Source organism: Saimiri boliviensis, chromosome 2 (assembly GCF_048565385.1).
Source record: "Saimiri boliviensis isolate mSaiBol1 chromosome 2, mSaiBol1.pri, whole genome shotgun sequence".
Classification (NCBI taxonomy): Eukaryota; Metazoa; Chordata; class Mammalia; order Primates; family Cebidae; genus Saimiri; species Saimiri boliviensis.
The window spans coordinates 147,966,667-147,988,887 of record NC_133450.1 but is presented as its reverse complement, the minus strand read 5'-3'; the positions used below and the strand labels follow the sequence as shown (position 1 = coordinate 147,988,887).

At 41.8% G+C, this 22,221-nt stretch overlaps 1 protein-coding gene across 1 annotated transcript in view; it reads right to left on the bottom strand.

The window, feature by feature from the left end:
* Positions 1-22,221, bottom strand: part of TRPM6 (transient receptor potential cation channel subfamily M member 6) — a 375,800-nt gene that overhangs the window by 352,488 nt on the left and 1,091 nt on the right. The window lies entirely within an intron of this gene.

Below are 22,221 nucleotides of genomic sequence, written 5' to 3'. Positions count from 1 at the left end.
GTTCTTCCCTCTTTGTGTCCATGGGTTCTCATCATTTAGCTCACAGTGAGCTTGTAAGTGAGAACATGCCATATTTGGTTCTCTGTTCCTGCATTTGATAAGGATAATGGCCTCCAGCTCCATCTATTTCTTGCAAAATACATGGTCTTGTTCTTTTTTATGGCTGCATAGCATTCCATGATGTATATGTATCACATTTTCTTCATCCAATCTGCCATTGATGAGATCTAGGATGATTCTTTGTTCTTGCTATTGTGAATAATGCTGGAGTAAACATGCATGTGCTTATGTCTTTATGGTACAACAATTTACATTTCTTTGGGTATATAACCAGTAATGGAATTGCTGGGTTTAATGGTTGTTCTGTTTTTAGCTCTTTGAGGAACCACCGCTCTGTTTCACACAATGGTTGAACTAATTTACACTCCCACCAACAGTCTATAAGAGGAAAGATAGTATTGAACTGTGGATGCCACGCTTTCCCCACCCATCCACAGTAGCCGCTTGGCATGGAGAAATCTGAGTGATTGGGAGGAGAAAGCAGCGGTTGTGAGGCTTTGCATTGAACTCAGTGCTGCCTTGTCACAGCGGCAAACAAAAACAGGCTGAACTCAGCCAATGCCTGCCCTTCTGCCCTCTGAGGGAACATTTAGACCTGCTCGACACAGAGGGGAATCATCCATCCCAGCAGTCAGAACTCAAGTTCCAGCAAGCCTCACCAGACCACAACCTGGAGTGCTCTGGGGCTCTAAATATTCTTGAAAGGCAGTTTAGGCCACGGGAACGGTAAATCCTAATGCTGAGCTGGGCTGAGACCAAGTGGACTTGCGGAGGCGTGTCACCTACTGAGACACAAGCTAGGACAGCTAAGGGGGTGCTTGTGCCACTCCTCCCCCAGCCTCAGGCAACACAGCTCCTGCCTAAAGAGACCTTCTTCCACTTGAGGAGAGGAAAGGGAAGAGTAAAGAGGATGTTGTCTTGCATCTTGGATGTCAGCTCAACCACAGTAAGACTGGGCACCAGTCAGAGCTATGAGGCCCCCATTCCAGGCTCTAGATCCCTGATGACATTTTTCAGACACACCCTGGGCCAGAAAGGAACCCACTACCTTGAAGGGAGGGGCCCAGTCCTGGCAGGAACCATCACCTGCTGGCTAAAGAGTCCATGGGTCTGAATAACCAGCAGTAATACCCAGATAGTATGCTATGGGCCTTGGGCGAGACTCTGAGAGGTGCTGGCTTCAGGTGAGACCCAGCACATTCTCAACTGTGGTGGCTACAGTGAGAGACTCCATCTACTTGAGAAAAGCATAGTGAAAAGAAAAGGGGACTTTGTCTTGCACTTTAGGTACCAGCTAGTCACAGTAGGGTAGAGCACCAGGCAGGCTCTTGGGGTCCCTAATTCCTGACCTTGGCTCTTGGACAGCATTTCTGGACCTACCCTGGACCAGAGGAGAGCCCATTGCCCTGAAGGGTGAGTTCCAGGCCTGGCTGCATTCACCACAAGCTGACCTAAGAGACCTTGGGCCTTAAGTGAACATCAGCAGTAACCTGGCAATACTCCTCATGGGCCTGTGGTGGTGGCCACAGGATGAAGCTCCTCTGCCTGTGGAAAGGGGAAAGAAGAGTGAGAAGGACTGTGTCTCATGGTTTGAGGGCCAGCTCAGCCACAGTAGAATAGAACACCAGGTAAACGTCTAAGGTTTTTGACTCCAGTCTCTAGCTGGCAAACAGCATCTCTGGACCCATCCAGGGCCTGGGGGAATTCACCATCCTGAAGGGAAGGACACAAGACTGGCTGGCTTCACCACCTGCTGATTGTACAGCACTAGGGCCATAAGCAAACATAAGCAGTAGCCAGGTAGTGATTACAGTAGACCTTGGGCAAGACCCAGTGCTGTGCTGGCTTCAGGTCTGACCCAGAGCAGTCCCAGTGCTGGTGGCCACAAGGGTGCTTGAATCACCCCATCCCAGCTTCAAGAAGCTCAGCACAGAGATAGAGAGACTCTATGTGCTTGGGAGAAAGTAAGGGAAGGTAACAGGAGTCTCTGCTTGGTAATCCAGAGAATTCTTCCAGATCTATGTAAGATCACCAAGGCAGTATTGCTAGGAGTCTGCAAGAACCACAGCATTACTGGGCTCGAGGTGCCCCCTAATGCAAATACAGCTTAGATTATAACACCCAAATCCTTTTGAATACCTGGAAAGCCATCCCAAGAAGGACAAATACAAACAAGCCCAGACTGTGAAGACTACAACAAATACTTAACTCTTCAATGCCCAGACACTGACAAATATCCACAAACATCAAGACCATCCAGGAAAACATGATCTCACCAAATTAACTATATAAGGTACCAGCGACCAATACTGGAAACACAGAGCTATGTGACCTTTCACACAGAGACATCAAAATAACTATTTTGAGAAACTCAAAGATATTCAAGATAACACAGAGAAGTAATTTAGAATTCTGTCAGATAAACTTAACAAAGAGATTGAAATAATTTTTAAAAAATCACTGAGTTCACTGGCTCATGCCTATAATCTCAGTGCTTTAAGAGGCCAAGATGGGCAGATTGCTTGAGCTCAGGAGTTTGAGACTAACCTGGGCAACATAGCAAAACATTGTCTCTACAATAAATACAAGAAATTAGCCAGGCATAGTGGTGCGTGCTTGTAGTCCCAGCTACCCAGGAGGCTGAGGTAGGAGAGCACCTGAGCCTGGGAAGTCAAGCCTGCAGTGAGCTGTGATCACACCACTGCACTCCAGCCTGAATGACAACATGAGACCTTGTCTCAAAAACAAAAATGAAATAGAAATTGTGAAGTTGAAAAATGCAATTGACATACTGAAGGATGCTTGAGGGTCACTTAATAGCAGAATTGATTAAGCAGAAGAATTAGTAAGCTTGAAGACAATTTGAAAATACACAGTCAAAGAATACAAAAGAAGTAAGAATAAAAAACAATGAAGCATGCCTATAAGATCTAGAAAATAGTCTCAAAAGGGTAAATCTAAGTTATTTGACTTGAAGAGAAGTTGGAGAAAGAGATGGGAGTAAAAAGTTTATTCAAAGGAATAATATCAGAGAACTTTCTAAACCAAGAGAAAGACATCAATATCCAAGTACAAGAAGGTTATAAAATACCAAGCAGATTTAACCCAAAGAAGACTACCACAAGGCATTTAATAAGCAAACTCCCAAAGGTGAAAGATAAAGAAAGGATCCTAAAAGCAGCCAGAGAAAAGAAATAACATACTCTAGAGCTCCAATACATCTGGCAGTAGACTTTTTAGTGAAAATCTTAGAGATCAGGAAAGAGAGTCATGACATACTTAAAGTGCTGTAGGAAAAAAATCTTTTACCCTACAATAGTATGTCTAGCAAAAATATCCTTCAAGCATAAAGGAGAAATGAAGACATTCCCAAACAATAGCAGAGGAATTTTGTCAACAGACATGTCCAATAAGAAATGCTAAAAGGAGTACTTGAATCAGAAAGAAAAGGACGTTAATGTGCAGTAAGACATCATCTGAAGGTACAAAGCTCATTGGCAATAGAAAGTACACAGAAAAACACAGAATATTTTATCACTGTAATTGTAGTATGTAAACTACCCTTCCTTCAGTAGAAACACTGAAAGTGAACCCATTCAAAATACTTTTTCAAGACATTAACAGTACAATAAGATATAAATGGAAACAACAAAGAGTGGAGAAGCAGGCTAGGTGCAGTGGCTCATGTCTGTAATCCCAGCACTTTGGGCAGCTGAGGTGGGTGGATCACCTGACGTCAGGAGTATGAGACCAGCCCAACCAACAGGGCAAAACCTCATCTCTACAAAAATACAAAAATTAGCTAGGCATGGTGGCACATGCATGTAATCCAGCTACTTGGAAGGCCGAGGCATGAGAATCGCTTGAACCTGGGAGATGGAAATTGCAGTGAGCCAAGATTGTACCACTGAACTCCAGCCTGGACAACAGAGTGAGACTCTGTCTCATTAAAAAAAAAAAAAAAAAAAAAAAAAAAAAAAAAAGTGTGTGTGTGTGTGTGTGTGTGTGTGTGTGTGTGTATATATATATATATATATATATATATATATATATATGGTACACACAAAAAAATAAAAAGCAAGAAATTAACTTATACCACCAGAGAAAATCGCCTTCACTAAAAGGAAGACAGGAAGGAAGGAAAGAAGGAAGAGAAAACCCGAAAATAAATAACAAAATGGAAGGAGTAAATCCTTACATATCAATAATAACATTGGCTGTAAATGGACTACACTCCCCAATTAAAAGACTTAGAGTGGCTGAATGGATAAAATAAAAAGACCCAATGATCTGTTGCCTCAAGATGCAAACTTCACCCATAAAGACACACATAGACTGAAAATAAAGGGATTGAAAAAGACATCCCATGCCAATTGACACAAAAAAAGAGAAAGAGTATACTTATATCATACTTATATCATACCAAATAGATTTCAAGCAAAAAACTACAAGAAGATACAAAGAAGGTCATTATATAATAATAAAAGAGTCAACTCAGCAAGAGGATATAAAAGTTGTAAATACATGTGCACTCAACATTGGAGCATCCAGATATATGAAGCAAATATTATTATTATTATTATTATTATTTTGAGACAGAGTCTTGCTCTGTTGCCAGGTGCCAGGCTGAAGTGCCATGGCACAATCTCAGCTCACTGCAACCTCCTCCTCCAGGATTCAAGTGATTCTTCTGCCTCAGCCTCCCGAGGAGCTGGGACTACAGGTACACGCTACCACGCCCAGCTAATTTTTGTATTTTTAGTAGAGACGGGGTTTCACCATGTTAGCCAGGATGGTCTCGATCTGTTGACCTCGTGATCCACCCACCTTGGCCTCCCAAAATGCTGGGATTACAGGTGTGAGCCACCGAGCCCGGCCAGCAAATATTATTAGAGCTAATGAAAGAGATGGACTCCAATACAATAACAGCTGGAGACTTTAACACCCCACTTTCAGCACTGGAAAGATATTCCAGACAGAAAATCAACAAGGAAACATCAGACTTAATCCGCAGCATAGACCAAATGGACCTAGTAGCTATTTACAGAACGTTTCATCCAACAGCTACACAATACACATTCTTTGCCTCAGCATAATAAACCATTCTCAGGAATAGATCATATGTTAGGTCACAAAACAAGTCTTAAGACATTCAAAAAGCTGAAATGATATCAAGCATCTTCTCTGGCCACAATGGAATAAAATAGAAATCAATAATGAGGAATTTTGGAAACTATACAAACACATGAGGATTAAACAATATGCTCCTGAATGAGCAGTGAGTCAATGAAAACATTAAGAAAAATAATTGAGTTCCCTCCCCTCCCTCCCTGGCCAAAAAAAAAAAAAAGAGAGAGAGAGAGAAATAATTGAAAAATATCTTAAAACAAATGATAATGGAAACATAACGTACAAATACGATGAGACATAGCAAAAGAGGAGAGGGAAGTTTGTAACTAGAAGCTTCTATATCAGAAAAGAGAAAAACTTCAAATAAACAACCTAATGATGTTTCTAAAGAACTGGAAAAGCAAGAGCAAAGAAAACCCAAAATTAGTAGAAGAAAAGAAATAATAAACATCACAGTAGAGATAAATGAGTTAGATTTAAATTTACAGACACAGAAAGGGGAAAATAGCAACTAGTAAAAGTAAATCGAATTCCATTTTTTAAAATTTACATATGTAGGATGGAATATTCACAGAAAGGTTCTAGAAGAAAATATGCAGAATTGAACTGTTAACAAGGGAAGACATACTTATAATAAATAAATAATTTGTTGCTTATCTGCAATTCAAATTTAATTGGGCATCGGGTCTTTTTTTTTTTTTTTTTTTTAATCCAGCCCCGAATTTTACATCCTGGTCATACAAGATTGTTATGCAAGCCTAGATTGGTAGCTTTAGACAGCTGTGGGTGCTTTGCTTTAAAAGTGTGCATTACAAACTTGACACCAAACCTAAGCTTCTTTAGAGCTTAATGCACTTTCGTATATAACTTTTTTTTTTTTTTTTTTTTTTGAGATGGAGTCTCGCTCTGTCACCCTGGCTGGAATGCAGTGGCATGATCTCGGCTCACTGCAACCTCCGCCTTCTGGGTTCAAGTGATTCTCCTGTCTCAGACTCCTGAGTAGCTGGGATCACAGATGCATGCCACCATGCCTGGGGCTAATTTTGGCTAAACCTCACCTGAGATGAGGTTTCACCATGTTGGCCAGTCTGATCTTGAGCTCAAGTGATCCGCCCACCTCAGCCTCTCAAAGTGCTGGGATTACAGGCGTGAGCCAAAGTGCCCAGCCCATATTCAACTTTGAATGATTCCTCAAGGCTGAAAGGAGAGTCATTAAAACTAGATAATTGCCACCAACAAAGTGCTAGGCAAGCTGATAGATAACCATCTTCTTCAGCTTCTTTAAAACAAAGTTGACACTGTAGATTGTTTAATGGCCACAAACTTTTCCTATACCAATTTGCAACAGCCCTCCGATGCAGTGGCAGAGTTTCTATTCATTCACTTGAACCTGAGCTGGATTTGTGCCAATAAAAGTGGCAAAAGTGACATGGTTTAAGTTTCTGAGCCTAAACCTCAGGCAGCCCCCGCAGCTTCAGCCTTTTTTCCGTTTCCCATTTTTGCCTTACCCAGCATTTACAAGGTCCAACATGCAAGAAATGTTTACTCAGCCCATTTAAATTGAAGTAGTCACTTTATTTTAATCTTTATATTTTCCTTCTCGAAATCTAAAAATCTTGATATGTTTATTCTTTAACAAACTACCATACCTGCTCAAAATTATAATATCTTACTTTAAAAGTTACCAAAAATGGAGGCAAAGTGCTAAGCATTTATTTTTTTATTTTTATTTTTTTAATTAAAAAAAAAATTTTTGTGAAACGCTGTCTTTACTAAAAATACAAAAATTAGCTGGGCATGGTGATGCGTGCCTATAATCCCAGCTACTCAGGAGGCTGAGGCAGGAGAATTGCCTGAACCCAGGAGGCAGAGGTTGCAGTGAGCCGAGATCGCGCCATTGCACTCCAGCCTGAGTAACAAGAGTGAAACTCTGTCTCAAAAAAAAAAAAAATTTTTTTTAAATAAAGATGGGGTTTTCACCATTTTGGTCAGGCTGGTCTTGAACTCCCGACCTCAGGTGATCCACCCACCTTGGCCTCCAAAGTACTTGGATTACAGGCATGAGCCACCGCACCTGGCCAGCATTTATATTTTTACAGAGCTCAAAATTTTTTTTTTAGACAAGTTGTGAACACCGGTCACTGCAGCCTCAGCTTCCTGGGCTTATATGATCCCCACACCTCAGCCTCCCAATTAGCTGGTACTACAGGCACTTACCACCATGCCTGGCTAATTTTTCTTTAATTTTTGGTGGAGACAAGAGGTCTCACCATGTTGCCCAGTATGGTCTAGAACTCCTATGCTCAAATGATCCTCTCACCTCAGCCTCCCAAAGTGCTGGGATACAGGCATGAGCCACTATGCCCTACCAGAAATTCTTATTTTAAAAACGCATGAGGAATAAGCAATCTGAAGCATTGTCATTTTTTATGGCATTAGTATGCTTAGGCCAGCATGATTGTATCTACAGGGAGAAAAAGGACATATTGCACATGTATTAGTATCTAATTTCTCTAAAGTATTTTACAAAGTTGTATAGCATAGGGGAAATCAAAAACCACAAAAGGAGGAAATGATTACTGCCAATAATACAACTCATGATCAAGGGAAGCAGAGATTAGAAGACAAACACTCTCATATGGGCTGCAAACTCTATCTATGTGACTTGGAGTAAGTATAAGTATTTATAGTCTTAAAGTCCCAATTAGAACAACATAGGGCCCAGGAAGACGAGTCACTGCTGTTTCAGGCTCAGGACAGAAATGGAAAAAGTTCTGTGATTATGATCATGGGACCAAGTTCGCAATCAGGACCATCAGTAAAGCAAATGTATTTCAGGAAGACATTACTCAAAGATATCAGGATACTTCCCTTCTTTTTAGAATGAGCACTTAATACCAGATTTGGTTCAAGAAGCAGGAGAGCTGAATATTTGTCATCATTCCCTTAACAGAGAGCAAAGTTTTCAGTATAACTTCTGGAATAGCAATATGATACCAGGGCTTAAGGGATTTGTGGTCCATAAGGAATTGGGGTTTTGTTGTTTGTTGGTTTTTTTTTTTACTCTGGCAAGACCGTGTCTGAGGGTGTCAGTGGTGACCTTGCATCCTATTGGGGAAAAGAAGGGCAGGATTGGTTACATCTCTACATACATAGATACTCCTCTGTGAAGTTCTGAATGTGTGCAGGTATATCTGCTGCACTCAAAAGGCTCTCTTGTGATGCTGCTGGACCTAGGAACACCCTCACCTCTACCTTAAAGGAGCTCGCTGCTCCATATTCCATCTCCCCGCCTACAACTAGTACTAGAAACTGCTTCCAAAAGTTGCATGTGTCTCCTTCATTCCAGAAGCATTCTTATTTTTTGTTTGTTTGTTTTGCTTTGTTTGTTTATTTTTTGTTTTTTGTGTTTTTGAGACTGAGTTTTGCTCTTGTTGCCCAGGCTGGAGGGCAATGGCGCTCCAGCTCCGTTCACTGCAACTTCCACCTCCCAGGAAGTTCAAGCCACTTTCCTGCCTCCGCCTCCTGGGTAGCTGGGATTACAGGTGCCCACCACCATGCCTGCTAATTTTTGGAAAAGCTTTTGCCATGATGGCCAGGCTGGTCTCCCAACTCCTGACCTCAGGTGTTCAGCCTGCCTCAGCCTCCCAAAATTCTGGGATTAAAGTCGTGAGACACCACACCTGGCCAGCATTCTTATTTTTCTGATTATAACAGCAAATCAGGCTGGGTGCGGTGGCTCACACCCTTAATCCCAGCACTTTGGGAGGCCAAGGTGGGTGGATGACCTGAGATCAGGAGTTTGAGACCAGCCTGGCCAACATGGCGAAACCCCTTCTCTGCTAAAAATATAAAAATTAGTTGGGCGTAGTTGCAGGTGCCTGTAGTACCAGCTACTCAAAGGGCCTGAGGCATGAGAGTCACTTGAACCCAGGAGATGCAGTGAGCTGAGATCACGCAGCCTGAGTAACAAGAGCAAAACTTGTCTTAAAAAAAAAAAAAAAAAAAAGAAAGAAAGAAAAAGAAAAATGGCCCCATGTGGTAGCTCATGCCTGTAATCCTAAAACTTTGGGAGGTTGAGGCATGTGGATTGCTTGAGGCCAGGAGTTCAAGACCAGGGCAACAGTTCAGCCTGGACAACATAGCAAGACTCCCATCTCTACAATATTAATAATAATAATAAAATAGCTGGCATGGTGGTACACACCTGTAGTCCTAGCTACTGAGAAGGATGAGGCAGGAGGATTTCAAGAACCCAGGAGTTTGAGGCTGCAGTGAGCTATGATTATGTCACTCCACTCCAGCCTGGACAACAAAGCAAGACCCTGTCTCTAAAATAATAAATAAGTTAAATAAATACACATTGGTTGTAGAGAACTGGGGAAATTCAAAAGGGTACATGGGAAAGGGAGAAAGCAGGGTCTCCCACCATAGAGGAAGAGAGAGAAAGTGAATCACTGGTAATTCAGCCTCTTCTGGATAACAACTGTCATTATTCTAGTGTATTTCCTTCTAGAAGCTCTCTTTTCACTATTTCTTTGCCCACTTTTCATCAGCTTCCTGTCTTGTACTTTTAATGTCACATCTTTAATAGAATTGATAGTTAAATGTGTAAATGCTTGAATTGGGAGAAATTTTATTTTGTGATGTTCAATGAAATTTATAGGAGGCCACTGGTTTGGACTGAGGTCCTGAACCAGAGCTAAAAGACCAAAATTGAGTCACTCATGCTAAAGTTCCATACTGCCAAGCTGAAACTAAGTTGTTAATCCTTCCTTCCAAAAAACTAGGCCAGTGAAAGATAATAGCCAAATCCTCAAATAAGCCAGTTTTAGTGGGCATGATAAGGATGTTTCTTCTGCTTTACCTTTGTTTTTTGGTGTTTTTGTTTGTTTGTTTGTTTTTGAGACAGTCTCTGTTGCCCAGGCTGGAATGCAGTGGCAGTTCTACAGTCTTTAAACTGTAATCTTGGGCTAGTAAATGTTTTATTTTTATTATTATTTTTTTAATTCCTTTTTTTTTTTTTTTTTTTTTTGAGACAGAGTTTCGCTCTTGTTACCCAGGCTGGAGTGCAATGGCGCGATCTCGGCTCACCGCAACCTCCGCCTCCTGGGCTCAGGCAATTCTCCTGCCTCAGCCTCCTAAGTAGCTGGGATTACAGGCACGCGCCACCACGCCCAGCTAGTTTTTTGTTTTTTTAGTAGAGACGGGGTTTCACCATGTTGACCAGGATGGTCTCGATTTCTCGACCTCATGATCCACCCACCTCGGCCTCCCAAAGTGCTGGGATTACAGGCTTGAGCCACCGCGCCCGGCCAATTTCCTTTTTTTTTTAATAGAGATGGGGTGTCACTATGTTGGCCAGGCTGGTCTTGAAGTCCTGACCTCAGCTGATCCACCCATCTCGGCCTCCCAAAGTGCTGGGATTACAGGTGTGAGCCACCGTGCCCGCCCCGGCTAGTAAATATTTTCGAGACACCAGATTATGCTGAGTTTTTTTAAAAAACCAACTTGACGCGCCGGACGCGGTGGCTCAAGCCTGTAATCCCAGCACTTTGGGAGGCCGAGGCGGGTGGATCACGAGGTCAAGAGATCGAGACCATCCTGGTCAACATGGTGAAACCCCGTCTCTACTAAAGGTGCAAAAAATTAGCTGGGCATGGTGGCGCGTGCCTGTAATCCCAGCTACTCCGGAGGCTGAGGCAGGAGAATTGCCTGAATCCAGGAGGCGGAGGTTGCAGTGAGCCGAGATCGCGCCATTGCACTCCAGCCTGGGTAACAAGAGCGAAACTCCGTCTCAAAAAAAAAACCAACGTGACCATGTGTTTTAACTAACTATCTTTTTATTTCCTTTAATATTTCTTACTTTTTCAGTCACTTAAATAGTTTTTTTTTGTTTTGTTTTTTTGTTTTTTTTTTTTAGAGACGGATCTCGCTATGTTGCCAAGGCTGGAGGGTAGTGGCTATTCACAGGTGCAATCCCACCTCTGATCAGCACGGGAGTTTTGACCTGCTCTGTTTCTGACCTCCTTGGGCAACCTGGTGGTCCCCTGCTCCCAGGAGGTCACCATATTGATGCCAAACAGTGCGGACACCCGATCGGCATAGCACACTGCAGCCCAGAACTCCTGGGCTCAAGCAATCCTCCCACCTCAGCCTCCCGAGTAGCTGGAACTATAGGCACGCGCCACCATGCCTGGCTAATAGTATTTTCTAAGTATCTACCAGGGAGTTAGAAAACAAGACAGTATAATATATGTCTGTGTGTTGAAGTCACAATGTATGTAGAACATATAAAGACTACAAATCAGGTTCAGTGTATACTGCTTGGGTGATAGGTGCACCAAAACCTCACAAATCACCACTAAAGAACTTACTCATGTCGCCAAATATCACCTGTTCCCCAAAATCCTACAAAAAAACCCATATATTGACTATGCAATGTATATATAAGTATACCAACCTGGGCAAGACCTCCTGCGCCTTTAATCCCAGCTACTGGGGAGGCTGAGGCATGAGAATTACTTGAACCCAGGAGGCAGAGGCTGTAGTGAACCAAGTGTCTTGTTTTCAGATCAGAATATATGCATAGTATTGTAATGCTATCATTTATGCTTTTAAAATGAGAGAGGGAATTTTACACACACACACACACACACAGAGACACTTTGAATATTTTACTACATTTGTGTATTATCTTCAGAAATGTTGTTTTTAATTTTTTATTGTAAAACTAAAACACAGATTCAGAAAAATTCCATAACTCAAATTAACATCTTAGTGAATTCTTGCCAGGCAAATGCTCTTGTAACTATCTACCAGGTCTTGTTTTCTAGCTGTGTCATATGTGTACATATGTTGAATCTCCTAGTACTACTGTAAGCACTATGTCTTTTTACTTCCTTCATTTGTACCCTAAGGCACTAAGCATTGCTAACTCCTTGCTAGGTTCTCAGAAGATACTATTCAAGTGACTGAAAAAAGTAAGAAATATTAAAGGAAATAGATAGTTAAAACACTTGGCCAACTTGGTTTTTTAAAAAAACTCAATATAATCTGGTGTCTAGAAAATATTTACTAGCCCAAGATTACAGTTTAAAAGCTGTAGAAGCCTGTACATCTGTCTTCTTTCATCCTAATTATTATCAGAAACAGGCCGTTATCAACAAAGAAGCACAAAGGTTAGTCACCAGTGTGTTGTTTTAACGCTTGCCATAAAATATCTCTAAGAGTTCATCTAGGGAAATGCTGAAAAAGCAGTTTACTAACTACCATCCACCCTTCCCCCAAGTAATCTTGTCTGAATCAAAGTGTGAGCAGGTTTGTTTAAGCTGAAAAGTTGGGGAGGAAAAAGGACAGGTAAATTTTAAACTTCATGAGAAATGTGTACTTTCAAAATGAATATGTGTTCTATCTCTACATTGAAACGTCTTCTGACTTAATGGAATATATTCTTAAGAAAAAGTACCCACTTATTTAAACTGTTATTTATATTTTAAAATATATTGGTTCTAGCCTAGAAATTGAGACTTTGTAATTTTTATACCATCTGGCCCTATTTGATACAGAATGATCTACAAAATAAAATATTCAGTAAAATAAGCAAAGATCAGAATACATGCATAGTATTGTAATTCTACCATTTATGCTTTTAAAATGAGAGAGAATTTCATACACACACTTTGAATATTTTACTACATTCATGCATTATCTTCAGAAAATTTTTTAAATTTTTTATTGTAAAATGAAAGCACAGATGCAGAAAAAAATCCCATTACTCAAATTAATGTCTTAGTGAATTATTGCCAGGCAAATGCTCTTGTAACTGTGTACCAGGCCAAGAAATAAAACTGCCAGCCACCCAGAAGCCTCTCTGCATGCGCCACATGTCAATAAATGTCTTGTCCCTCCCTCAAAAAGTAACTATCATCTTGACTTTTTCAGAAATAATTTCCTTCCACTATTCTGACTTTTATACCTTCCTTGCATTTCTTTATGATTTTTTTTTTCTTTTTTTTTTTTTTTGAGACGGAGTTTCGCTCTTGTTACCCAGGCTGGAGTGCAATGGCGCGATCTCGGCTCACCGCAACCTCCGCCTCCTGGGCTCAGGCAATTCTCCTGCCTCAGCCTCCTGAGTAGCTGGGATTACAGGCACGCGCCACCACGCCCAGCTAATTTTTTGTATTTTTAGTAGAGACGGGGTTTCACCATGTTGACCAGGCTGGTCTCGATCTCTTGACCTTGTGATCCACCCGCCTCGGCCTCCCAAAGTGCTGGGATTACAGGCTTGAGCCACCGCGCCCGGCTTCTTTATGATTTTATCAACCAAGTACACTCCTCACTTCTGGAGTTAGTCTTGACTTTTTTTTTTTTTTTTAATTGGACTTTGCTATTTCTTTTAACATCTGGATTTCTCTCCATCTCTTTTCCTTACACTTTTTCTATTGAATAACCCAAGCCATTTGGCCTATAGAGATTCCCTCCAGTATGGATTTTGCTGATTGCACTTTTGGGGAACAGTGCAATATGTTCCTCCTACCTCTCTACCTGCAAGTAGATAATCCAAAGTCTTCATTAGACTCAAATTCAGTCTGTTTGGCAAGATCTAGTGGGTGATGTGTTCTTTCATCAGATGGTACTTAACGTCTGGTTTCTGTTCCTTATTATCAACATTTGATGCTCAGTGCCTAGACTCATTAATTTATAAGTGGCTTGTAATAAGATAATATTCTAATCTGTTATTTCATTTTCTTTTCTTTTCTTTTTTCTTTTTATTTTTCTTTTTTTTTTTTTTTATTTTTTTTTTGAGATGGAATTTCGCTCTTGTCACCCAGGCTGGAGTGCAGTGACACAATCTCAGCTCACTGCAACCTCTGCCTCCTGGGTTCAAGCGATTCTCCTGCCTCAGCCTCCCGAGAAGCTGAGATTACAGGCATGTTTCACCACGCCTGGCTAATTTTTTTTTTTTTTTTTTTTTTTTTTTTTTTGTATTTTTAGTAGAGATGGGGTTTTGCCATGTTGGCTAGACTAGTCTCGAACTCCTGACCTCAGGTGATCCACCTGCCTCGGCCTCCCAAAGTCCTCCCAAAGTGCAGGTGTGAGCTACCGCGTCATGTTATTTAATTTTCATTCATTAGCTAAAATAATTTTATAAAGAGAAACGTTTACTCATCTATTTTTTGTTTTCTCTTGTTGTTGTTTTGCTTTTTGGTTTTTTCTTTTTGAGTCGGAATCTCACTCTGTTGGCCAGGCTGGAGTACAGTGGGGCAATCTCGGCTCACTGAAACCTCCGCCTCCCAGGTTCAAATGACTCTCCTGCCTCGGCCTCCCAAGTAGCTGGGAGTAGCTGGGATTATAGGCATGTGCCACCACGTTCAGCTAATTTTTTTATTAGTAGAGATGGGGTTTCACCATGTTGGCCAGGCTGGTCTCAAACTCCTGACTTCAAGTGATCCGAACACCTCAGCCTCCCAAAGTGCTGGGATTACAGGCGCAAGCCACCATATCTGACCTACTCATCTATTCTTTGTTACCCAATGCTACAGTTCATATAGGAAAAGCTTGATACTTTCCTCTTATTTTACCAGTTTTTAAGATAATGTGTGGTTCTCTGTCAGATGAACAACTTGTTTGTTTTTATATATAGAGTCTGCTATATTGCCCAGGTGAGAGTGCAATGGCTATTTACAGGCACAGTGACAGCACACTACAGCCCCAAATCCCTGGGCTCAAATAATTCTCCTTCCTCAACCTCCTGAGTAGCTGGGACTATAGGCCCTGGCCACTGCGCCCAGCTGTTTGTTTGTTTTAAATATTATTGTGAACCCATAGGTTAAAGTATATCTGATGAGTTTCGGACTGTGGTAATCAGTTTCCAAGATGGTCCCCAATGATCCCTGTCTTATAATATTCACAGCCTTGTATAGTTCCCTCCCACATTGCACAAGCATTCGTCTATATAACCAATAAAACATAGCAGACAGGATGGTGTGTTACTTCTGAGATTAGGTGTGCACTCAATGGACAACTCCCACTTTCTGTCTATACTCACTCTGGGGGAAGCCATGTTGTCAACACCCTGTAAAGAAGCACACATCCTGAGGAACTGGTCTTTTGCCAAAAGCTACATAAGTGAGTTTGAAAGCAGATCTTTCAGACCCAGATTCAGATTAAGGTATCCCCAGCTCACAGCCTAACTGCAGTGTCATTAGAGACCTTAAGATAGAACCACCACTAGTTAAGCTGCTCCTGGGTTCCTGATTCTCCGAAACTATGATACAATAAATGTGTTGGCTTTAAGCAAAGTTCTGAAGTAATTTGTTGTACAGTAATAGATAACTAATTGACAGTCTGTTGCAATTCTCATTGTTACTGAAATGTGATTTGTCCCATCTTTGGCCAGTGGGAGCCTTTTCAAATTGTCTTCTGAGGCTGGGCGAGGTGGCTGTCCCTGGAGGCCCAGTGTTACTGAGGTCTCAGGAATACAACCTGATGGTGCTTCTTGCCAATCAGAATGGCAGAGCAACTCCCCTCAAGGGAACAAGGAGAGGGTCACTGTGGCAAGGACTTCTCAGAGGTCAAAGACTATGGTGCCATGACCTTGACATAGTCAAGAGCTCAGTTCTCAGCAATAACAGACAAGTGAGGTCAACAGGTTGCCAGCCTTAGGGTCTTACCAGAAGACCTGGTTTGGTTCTAGATGCCAGTGAAAAAGAGGGCTGCCCCAGGACCCAGACTGCTGGAGCAGTGGGCGGTGCTGAGCACAAAGGTTTAAGCTGGGTTTGGGTGCAAGCTGGGAAGAGAACAGATTCCAGACTAGGGGCAAGACAGTGCCCCATAGAGAGTCTGGGGAGGTGGCCCTGCCTGGACTTCTGTCCAGTTCTCTGCAACCTCTTCAAATTCTGGCAGTCTCCATGGCACCAGGTTGGGGGAGAAGCGGTGTAGCGGTGTAATGAAGACAAGGGGACCTGGAGAGAGGAGACAAGGACCCCACTAGGCCAATGTGGAAGAAAAGCAGGAGGCAGCCACTGGGTGGCAGGATACCCTGGAAAGTGACTGAGTCAGCACTGGCAAGTGCAGGCAGTGAGGAAAGTGCACCTGCTGGGTGTCTGAGCCACGGTTCAGATGAACTCCCATGATCAGGTCTGGGGTCTCCTGCTGCCCGGCCCTGGCCCACCCTTACCTTGCAAAGGCAGAGCCTCCAGGCTGTCTGATTCCACTCCAGGCTGCCGGAAGAGCTGGCCACCTGTTGCCCCTTTGAGTCTCTCCTGTTCTTAGTCCACCTGACACTCCATTGCTCCCTTCTGCTGTGTCCCAAATAGATGATAGTAACGTTCAGCCTGTGATCATTGGTGACTGTAGTTTATAGGCACTCTTTGATTGGTTGCAGGGGCTGGGGGCAGGGAAGGAACATACGTGTGTAGACTAGCAGAGAAACCTAGTACCTCTTATTCATATTAAACAAACATATGCTCTGTGATCCAGCGATGCCATTCCTGGATCTAGATCCCAAATAAATTCTCACACTAGATCTATAAAGGGACAGTATGAGGAAGTTCATCATAGTTTGTAGTACAGGGAATTGGAGGTAATATTGTTTTTTTTTAAGACGGGGTTTCACCATGTTGACCAGGTTGGTCTCAAACTCCTGACTTCAGGTGATCTGCCTGCCTCACCCTCCCAAAGTGCTGGGATTACAGGCGTGAGCCACCGCGCCCAGCTTGGAGGTAATATTAATTTCCATCACTTGAGGTGTAAATAGGTACAATGAGTGAATTCACACCATGGAGTGTATATATTATGTAGCAATTAGAAATAACAGATCTATACCACAGCAATATGTATAGATGCTAAAATCCTTAATATTTAGTGAAAAAAAGTAAAAAACAGATTAAGATCCATAACATATGAACATATTTACAAAAATAGTACAATACCTGCTAAAAAACAAAACTACAGATTTTTCAAAACCACATACATGAAGAACATGCACATTACCCACATTAGAATGGTGGTTGTGGGAATAAAGGGGAATAACAGTAGAGAATAGAGATAAAGAGGAATATATAAACAGATGAACAGATACATAAATAAAAACAAGAGAGAACTTGCATAGATCCATGATCATGACGCGCCCTAAACTGAAAAGTAATTAACTCACTTCTCTGCAACTGAGTTCCTACTTTAAATATTTTTCCTTAAAACTTAACCTTTTTTGAATACCTCTAACTGCAAAGTAAAAGTTATTTTCCCTGCGCTATCATCATCTTCTCTTGTTATTTTCCATTTTCCGACTTCCTTTTTCAGCAGTGTTTTCAATCTTGTAACATTTTATTCATCTGACTCATTCATTTATTTATTCAATAAGTGCTTAAGTGTTTACTCAAATATTAAGTGTACATAAAGTATTATTCTGGGTACTAAAAGGATACGAGGGAAATGAAATGTCTTATGATCCCTGTTTCTGGGAACCTGCAATGTAATGGTGGGATGCAAAGCATTAACCCATGAAACATTTCGAAATCTTTGGAGGCAGCATTGATTCCATGTCTAAAAGAAGAGAATGGATAGGACGCAGTGGCTCACAGCTGCAATCCCAGCACTTTGGGAGGCCAAGCCAGGTAGATCACCTGAGGTTAGGAGTTTGAGACCAGCCTGGCCAACATGGTGAAACCCTGTCTCTACTAAAAATACAAAAAGTAGCTGGATGTGGTGGTGCATGTCTGTAATCCCAGCTACTCAAGAGACTAATGTGGAAGAATTGCTTGAACTCGGGAGGCAGAGGCTGCAGCGAGTTGTGGGCAACAGAGTGAGACTCTATCTCAAAAATAAAGAAATAAATTGTTTTTTAAAAAAAGTGGTTGATGGTTACAGGTGAAGGAATCAAAAAAATAGAAAAAGGAAAAAAGATATCAGTGAAGACTGATGTGGGTAGGAGAGATCTGTCAGAAAAGTCACAATGGCATCAGACCTTATCTAATGAGTAATGTAGATTAGGGAGAAAGGAGAATGGGCATCCCAAGAAGGGGAACTATCTTTTTAAAGACAGGATTTGTAAAACGCACAATCGGGAAGCCTAAAACCAGATATTTGGAGCTGAGTGAGGAAGTAAGAGAAGTAAGAATGAATCAGGCTAGGTGCTGTGGCTTGTGCCTGTAATCCAACACTTTGGGAGGCCAAGGCAGGAGTTCGAGATCTGCCTGGGCAACCTAGTGAGAACCCATCTCTATTTAATTTTGAAAATATAAATTTAAAAAAGAAGATTGAATCAGTTTGGAATAAAGTACAGAGGATTGAAGTCTTCACGAAGAAGTCTTCATTTCATCCTGTCATCAGCAGAAAGCCTTTGGAGGTTGTCCAGTTGGGAACTGAATAACTTTTTCTTATATCCCACATCAAATTTCCCATCAAATGGCTCAGGACCTTAGTCCTCTTTTCCTCCAGCTGCACAGGGGTACACCTTGTCCCAAGAGGGTCCACTGAACTTTTACTATAACCCTTCCGTCTTTGCTGGCCACTCCATTTTTAGCCTGTTCTCCTTTCACTTCTACCACTTCAACTTCATAGCCTGACTTCATCCCATCATGGTCTAGATTACATTTGTTCCTTTGGCAACCTGTGCTTATCTCTATCACATTAATTGATTCATTAATTCACTCATCAAATATTTATTATTTGATCCCCTACTGCCTTCTAGGCCCTCTGCCAAGGGCTGAGCTCACAATGATGGGCAAAACCAAAACCTGCCTTCATGAAGCCTAGGGGCAGAAAGAGACGGTATCATATTTTTAGTATCTTGTTTTTCACTGTAGAATTTATTGCACTATATTCCAACTGTCTTCTTTAATCTTCACAATAGACTATGAGCTCATACTGTCCAACACATTATAGGTGCTCAATAACGGTTTATTGAATAGATGAATGTATTAATGCTTGGGAGAATGTCACACATACAGCCACAAGAATTTGTCATCAGTCCTGGATGAATAACAGCAATCTCATCCCTTCTGAGAATAACTGATCACATAAAAATGTAAACGCTGGGGCCGGGCTCTGTGGCTCACACCTGTAATCCCAGCACTTTGGGAGGCCGAGGTGGGTGGATCACGAGGTCAAGAGATCGAGACCATCCTGGTCAACATGGTGAAACCCTTTCTCTACAAAAAAATACAAAAAATTAGCTGGGCATGGTGGTGCGTGCCTGTAATCCCAGCTACTCAGGAGGCTGAGGCAGGAGAATTGCCTGAACCCAGGAGGCAGAGGTTGTGGTGAGCCGCGATCGCGCCATTGCACTCCAGCCTGGGTAACAAGAGCGAAACTCCGTCTCAAAAAAAATAAAAATAAAAAATAAAAACACATACTCCTACTGTGTATGAGGCCCTATGCTAGGCATCAGGGAAAGAAAGGGTCACAAGACAGTCGGTATTCTTCACAGTTGGCCATGTTATTGGAAAGATGTCATGTACATAAAAAGATAAGTAGAAGCTAGCTGGGCAAGGTGGATCACCTGAGGTCGGGAGTTCGAGACCAGCCTGACCAACTTGGAGAAACCCTGTCTCTACTAAGAATACAAAATTAGCCAGGCGTGGTGCCACATGCCTGTAATCCCAACTACTTGGGAGGCTGAGGCAGGAGAATCACTTGAACCTGGGAGGCAGAGGTTGCAGTGAGCCAAGATCATGCAATTACACTTCAGCCTGGGCAACAAGAGAGAAACTCCATCTCAAACAAACAAAAATATAAGTAGAAATCTGGGATGTTTGATGTGTGAGTTCCTAAGGATGGACATCAAAGCCAAAGTAAGAAGCCTAGGCAGAAAATCTTAAGTAAACACAGTCACCATGATATTTTTATTTCCCTTTGAACAAAAATTAGCTAGAAAAGGGAGGGAGTCAGCCAGGTGTGGTGACTCACACCTGTCATCCCAGCACTTTGGGAGGCCGAGGCCGGTGGATCACCTGAGGTTAGGATTTTGAGACTAAATGGGTCAATATGGTGAAACCTCATCTCTACTAAAAATAGAAAAATTAGCCAGGCATGGTGGCAGGTGCCTGTAATCCCCGCTACTTGAGAGGCTGAGACAGGAGAATCACTTGCATCCAAGAGGGGAGGTTGCAGTGAGCCGAGATGGCGCCACTGCACTCCAGCTGGGAGACGAGCAAGACTCTGCCTCCGAAAAAAAAAAAAAAGAAAAGAAAAAGGAGAGAACGTCCTGCAAAAAGTGGGAAAGAAGAAGTAACATAAAGAGAAGAGGGACTAGAAGCTGTGAAAGTGGTTCTGTCTGGGTATGGTGGCTCATGCCTGTAATCCTAACACTTAGGGAGGTTGAGGCTAAAGGATCACTGGAACCCAGGAGTTTAGAGACCAGCCTGGGCAACATAGTGCAATCCCATCTCTATAAAAATCAATTAATTAATTACATTTAATTAAATTAAAATAAAAAAAGAAAGTGCTTCTACCATTTGTTATAATTTTTTTTTTTTTTTTTTTGAGACGGAGTTTCGCCCTTGTTACCCAGGCTGGAGTGCAATGGCGCGATCTCGGCTCACCGCAACCTCCGCCTCCTGGGTTCAGGCAATTCTCCTGCCTCAGCCTCCTGAGTAGCTGGGATTACAGGCACGTGCCACCATGCCCAGCTAATTTTTTGCACTTTTAGTAGAGACGGGGTTTCACCATGTTGACCAGGATGGTCTCGATCTCTCGACCTCGTGATCCACCCGCCTCGGCCTCCCAAAGTGCTGGGATTACAGGCTTGAGCCACCGCGCCCGGCCTATAATATTTTTTAAAAAGGTATTTTTTGGATTTTATCTGCTTACAAATTTATCATGCTAATTTTTATGCTTTTAAATATTACAACATAAATAAACAAATATTGCAGAAATCTATTCACTCTCAACATTCTTTATTGTGTGCCTATTAGGTGCCAGGCATTATTGAAGACACTGAGGTTTTAGCAACAAATAAAGTCCCTATCAATTACTTTCTAGTGTCTACAAAGTAAAAAGTAAACTTTCTCATTTAATCCCCCAAAAAGACCACTTTAAATGGTTTGATGACTATTCCTACAAACATTGTAAATGTAAATACTGGTATTTATTCATTTGAATAAAAAATAGTAATATACTATACTATTTTTTGAAACTTGCTTTTTTTCCTTAATATATCACTTAAACAGTTTTCATGTTTTTTTTTTTTAAATATAGATCGACTTTATTCTTTTTTTTTTTTTTTTTTTTTTTTTGAGATGGAGTTTTGCTCTTGTTACCCAGGCTGGAGTGCTGCAATGGCGTGATCTTGGCTCGCCACAACCTCCGCCTCCTGGATTCAGGCAATTCTCCTGCCTCAGCCTCCCAAGTAGCTGGGATTACAGGCATGCGCCACCATGCGCAGCTAATTTTTTGTATGTTTAGTAGAGACAGGGTTTCACCATGTTGACCAGGATGGTCTCAATCTCGTGAACTCGTGATCCACCCACCTCGGCCTCCCAAAGTGCTGGGATTACAGGCTTGAGCCACTGCACCCGGCCCAACTTCATTCTTTTTTTTTTATGAGATATGTAATATTTCATTGTATTTAACCGCTACTCTGTTCATTAAGACTTGGTTGTTTCCAGGTTTTTATAATAATCGGCAATGTTGTAAAAAAAAAAAAAATTGTACCACTGGCCGGGCTCAGTGGCTCACATCTATAATCCCAGCATTTTGGAGGCCGAGGCCAGCAAATCACAAGGTCAGGAATTCAAGACCAGCCTGACCAACATGATGAAACTCCGTCTCTACTAAAGTACAAAAATTGGCTGTGTGTGGTGGCATGCACCTATAGTCCCAGCTACTCAGGAAGCTGAGGCAGGATAATCACTTGAACCTGGGAGGCGAAAGTTGCAGTGAGCCAAGGTTGTGCCACTGCACTCCAGCCTGGGCAACAGAGTGATATTGTGTCTCAAAATAAATAAATAAATAAACAAAAGAAAATAATTTATAGTCCCTATAATTTTTTAAAGACTCAGAAGAAAAGTGTTAATTTAGTTTTGA